Genomic DNA, 6,000 nt, shown 5'->3' with positions numbered 1-6,000 from the left:
GAATGAACTTGGTCTGCACTGGTTGAATAGATAGAAAGCAGACTAAACTTTCTACTGTTTGCCCGATTTGAGTGAAAAGCGTTGCAACGCTGTCCAATTTTGGGTCATTTGTCACAGTTTCAATAATTTCTCTCTGGAAAAAGCCTTTAATAATACATGTTTTAATCGAAACTAGTTATTGAGCATATTTTTTTCAATATTTTATCAATATTTCAACATAACTTTGTATATTGAGAGATCGAGACGAATGATGCTAGAACTGAACCTAAAAAACATGCCCAGCACTAGATATTCAACTGCCAACGAGGATAGAACAATGGCTTCCAAACAGGAATACCCTGGACAGGCGAAATTCATGCATCGACATTAAAGAAAAAACCCAACAAAACTTGATGACCTAAAAGCGCCAGATTTTTATAATTTTCCAACCTTTAAAAATATTAAGAGGATATTTTTTCGTTTGCGTGAAATATGGAATATATTTCACGAAACATGATAAAATGCCACATATTTTCACGAGCCGGTACGGCGAGTGAAAATATGTGGCATTTTATCATGTTGAGTGAAAATATATACCATATTTCACGAAAATCGAAAAAATAACCTTTTTATTTAATTTCATTATCAAAGAAAATGGTAACGAATGCCCTTGCTTGCTACCAACTGCAATAATAGTAAGGCGCGCAGTAATTTATGCGTAAGCACGCGCTGTTTGGCGCTACATTGTGACGTCATGTAAACAACTCTTTAAACGTCTGTATGTAACGTTAATTACTGAATAAAAGATATTGGTGTTCGGATTAATTTTCTTAGTTAGACCATTTTCTATCATGCTAGATAGTTTTCAAAACAATATTCAAGAAAAAGTTGTTTTGTATTTATCAGATTTTTCAAACAAAACGGCGAAAGAAGTCCCTTAAAATAAATATGAATCTTGACTCCGCCCTCCTTCATATTTATATTTCATATTTATTTTTAAAAAATATGAAATATATTTGACTGATATAGCACCATATTTCATGGGTAAAATTAAATAATACTTAGTAATAATCTCGAAGAGATTTGTACTGGTTTTGAGACATACACGTGACCTTTATGTAAGCGGACAAATATTTCAAGAAAAAAAACAAAAAAACAACAACAACAAAAACAAACAATACATACATAACTCCCTCTTACATATATCAAAATATATTACAAAATTAAAGCAAACAACGCTTCAAAAATGTAAATTTCAATTGAATGTTTGTACATGTATATCAATAAAAATGTTTAAATAAGCAAAATAAATTAAATACTAAATAAGCTTTTGCATATGTCAGCTTAAATAATATATAGAACGAAGAACAAGAAAAATCCCTCGGTAAGGTAAAAGTCACACATGTTTGAAATTTGACGCATCCACTCAAAGCAAAGCGGAAAACGTATTTATAGTCAAAGAAAAACAAATATGACAACACTTCCCTCAATGTGGATTTGGTTTGAATTAAATTAAATCATATCTCTAACATTGTAAACATACATGGCTATTCCTCGCTCCCATTGTTTACACAAATTAAATATACAGACAATTTAAATGTTAATTCATTTCTGCTTAATACAATGTTAAATCATAATGTTTTGACATTAAAATTTTATTTAATAATGTAAGAATTTACATACTTAGGCAAATAGTGTACAGCTTTAGGATCTTTAAATTTACATGGCTCTTAAAAATAGAGAATAATGCAAATAGGCAATCTGAATTTTTAATTGAGTAAGTTCGCATAGGTTATAAGTTAGCAGATGTTACAATGTTATACTCGATCACAGATATAATTGATGTTGAATGTTTAACAGTAAAAGCTTAAGATACAAGAAAGAACATGTACATGTATATAGCTATGTGATAACTTCATTGAGTCCAGCAGAATTGAGTACCGCTAAAGCCGGTGCTAGAGGTCGTGAGGGATGTTGCACGTTTTCATTATCCCTCGTGTACAGACTTAATCAAACCAATGTCTTCCAAATAGAATTTCTAACAGTCTGCAATTTTCATGTAATTTTGCTGTTTTTAATGCTTCCGAGGGATCACTTTTTTTCCAGATATTTTTACTTCCCTTTTTAAATCTTTCTTTCGAATAGCAAACACCTAAAACGCACGGGCAACATATTTTCAATTATTAAAATTCTGAGTATATTTTATTATTAAGAGGTTAATACACGGCAGGAGAGGGCCGGACGGTGATAATCGGCCCGCAAAATGAATAATGGACCCGAGGGCTTTAGCCCGAGGGCCATTATTCATTCAGGGCCGATTATCACCTTCCGGCCCTACTCTGACGTGTATTAATGTCTTTAATACACTTGGTAGATCTAATAGTAGCATTTAAAACAACAACAACAACAAATACTTTGAAGTTCTTTCGTTGAAATTCTTGTCTACTCTTCTACTGTTCTGTACAGAGATGTTTACTGTTTGTGTGTTCAAAGCAGTAGAATCTAGAAGCAAGTTTTATTTTCATTTTTTTCGGAATGAATTTGTCGTATTATTTCTTCAAATTTCAATAGTAACAAAAATGTGTTTGTACTAAATACGCTTAAGCTCTCATAATAAAAATAAAGCAATTCGTGCTGACAACCTACTTTCACTTTTACAGTTAACTGTTTGATGACGTAAAATATGACGTCATTGTTTCAGTTTGTGCACGTGCACATGTTCTGCGGGCTGATAACTAGTTCTCGGCCCCGGGCCGCAAACTCATAATAGGTCACGTGACACTCATAATCAGTTGAAATCATAAGCAATATTGTTACTATATATAGTAACAAGTGTATTAATATCTTTTTTTCCCATATCGTTCCGTGTAAAGTACCCTAGTTGATCTATGTAAGAAATTCAAATATCATGTCTTAAGATTTTGCACCTCTGTGGAGTTCTTTTAATATACGATTTGCATTTTGGAAGAAAAATTCCAGTTGTTGAATAAACTTTCTTGTTACAAATATGCAATATTAGAAATAATACATATTTTTATTATTTATTGTTAGAGCAAATCTTTCTTGAACGACAAATGATCTTTTTAAGTTTTTAAAGGAACTCCTAACTTTAGCTTAAAACATAAAATTTGAAATTTTACATAGATCAACTGGGGCACTTAAAACCGAAAGGTATATAACAGGTCATTAATAAAATTTTCAATATTCTCAGAATAGATTGCAAAACGATTTTGTGTGTGCAATTTTAGCCCGATTTGAGTAAAAAGCGTTGCAACGCTTTTCGATTTCGGATCAGTTTCCGCAATTAGAATAATCACTCTGTAAAAACGGAGTGAGCGAATGATCTGAAATTTTACACATAAGGTATTGGTCTAGACCTTCATCAAATGGTTCATTAATCTCGAAAAATTATTCCCAGTGCCGTCATGTCAAACAACCTCAGCGGAGTCCCTTTAAGTAGAATATGATAATTATGTGCTTACCTTCTCTGTTACATTTACACTTGCGTTTGATGGTTTTCAGGAGTAAATATGTCTTACAGTTTGGGTTGAATATTTCCTGCTCACTCTCTGAAACAACAACAACAACAATCAAGACATAGATCTGAGATAAATGTAATAAATAAACTCGAATAAGATAAATTCAAAACAGCATTTTGGAACTTGAAACATTGCTATATCTTAAAATAAAAATGAATACTGAATGAATAATAGCAATATAAGGATACTAAATTTACTCGTTTGAAAAAAATATAATTCTGCATACAGACCACCTTGTAAGTAAAGGAACCCTCCTTCGATTGAATAAGACAGGGTAACCTTCAAATAAAGAACACTTGTTAATAAACCACATTCAGTTTCTCCCTTGGATGACCTTGGATCACAGGTTTGCTTGAACTGATATTAAATTAGAGGTCTCTAGTGGGTAAAAAGTTTCTTTTAAACACGAACATGCATCATAATAAATATTGAAAATCAAATATTTACTTTTAAATTAACTTTTAGATTTCTTGAAACTATTTATCACCTGAAAACCTTTCTCTCAAATAGAAACATGCATTGATCAACTGGATCAGCTATTGATTAAATATTGATTATCTATCCATCGATGAATTACGTTGCACTGCCGCAAAGTAAGTTAGTTTGTAAACATATTTGCACAACGCAACAAAGTTTGTTCAATCTTCATAAATACAGATAAGCATTCTGAATAAAAGTTAATGGTTAAATAAATATTGTTTTAAACTCTGGCAACGTTTGAAACTGTTGTGGAAAAAGAGCAGGCCTGCATAAAACGACCATTTCGGCTATTATATTGCACGCGGTTCATTTTATTTGCATTGATTTTGGTAAAAACAAATCATGTAAATATATAGATAGCGCATTTTACGACTTCACAAAGACGGGAATAAATGTACAATTGAGTTAAACAGTTTGAACAATAATCAAAAAGTTTATCTCAATTTTGTTAAAAGAAAAAAAAATCTGCAATTCCGTTTGGCAGCTTTTAAAATCGTAATTTCCTTCACTTACTTAACCGTCATTTATTTAAAAAATGAACCGTAATTTCCTTCAAAAACTTTACAGCATTTTTGTTTCAGCAACTTGTTTTTTCGTTTATAAGAAAGGTAAGTAAGAGTGTTATTCCTTTTAAATCTTTTGATCCCCCCCCCACAAAAAAACCAACAAAAAAACAACAACAAAAGCTACGTTTCTTATACGGCAAATTCTATGCAAAAGTATCATGCTGGAATGAATGTATTTCCCTGTAATTGCATAACTTAATTAATAATGTGTTTGGTGTTTACATCATAAGTTTTTCTCAGTCGTATGTTTGCTGCACTACTTTAAAGCTGCATGCCTCAAAATGAGCCAAGATATAACAAGAAAATCAAACTTGAGAAAAATGTACAAAAGTAAAGCGAGTTAAGATTCAAGTAATAATTTACATGTTATGCGCGCTTAATGACTGATTTTACAGCATTTTCACCATATTTCTACTGTTATAAGAGCCATTTTTACATATTTTGATCACCTTTTGATAATTTACGTTGATTGAAAGCGTCGCATGCAATTTGTTAATTACTTTTTTGTCCAATTTACAATATTTTACTTTCAAATATATTTTCAAAATGTTCATGAAAATTAGCATGAATCTGGAGGCATGCTGCTTTAAAGTAACTTCCAGCTCTCGAATTAATTAGATTTGAACAACTCAGACCGATAACGCAGGCCCTGGAAAACATTCACATAGCCTTCAACCCGAACCAGATACTTCATAATACACATAAACATATGAGCCGCGTCACGACAAAACCAACGTAATGGGTTTGCGACCAGCATGGATCCAGACCAGCCTGCGCATTCTGATCAGGATCCATGCTATTCGCTATCAGTTTCGCTACTTGTAATAGGGTTTGTAAGCGAACAGCATGAATCCTGATCAGACTGCGCAGGCTGGTCTGGATCCATGCTGGTCGCAAACCCATTACGCTGGTTTTTGTCGTGATGCGGCTCATATATTCCTATAATAAAAATGTTCTTCTTACGCATATGCATTTATAAAGCGTTGGACAAAAATATAATAAAAAAAATAATAAAAACTCACCTCCGAATCGCACGGTTATATACATGCTTGCAATTTATATCAAATATCTATTTTTTTCTCTAACAAAACTTCATTAATTCCTCATTCTGTCAATATAACTGAAAAAAACCACTAAATCAATTTTCACTTGGTCCATAAAATTTTAAACCAATGGTCGCTATCATAAAATTTCTGTAATTAAACATTAGTACAAAATCGGTCAATCGTACACACTTGAATGAACGCAATCTTTAAACTGTTCAATTCTATTCCACAATCAGTTTTGTCTACAATATTTGCTGTTTTTGGCACCTACTTTACAGCGTTATCGCCATTGCTTGTCGATTTCAGCGATTAAATCTGTGGTAAATTAAGTCCTATTATAAACAGAGCCGTTTGAGGAAATAAAATATGAACTTTTCCCCTCCAATCGAG

Source organism: Ruditapes philippinarum, unplaced genomic scaffold (assembly GCF_026571515.1).
Source record: "Ruditapes philippinarum isolate M1 unplaced genomic scaffold, ASM2657151v2 ctg4955_1_1_1_1, whole genome shotgun sequence".
NCBI classification, from domain to species: domain Eukaryota; kingdom Metazoa; phylum Mollusca; class Bivalvia; order Venerida; family Veneridae; genus Ruditapes; species Ruditapes philippinarum.
This window is presented reverse-complemented; position numbering follows the sequence as displayed.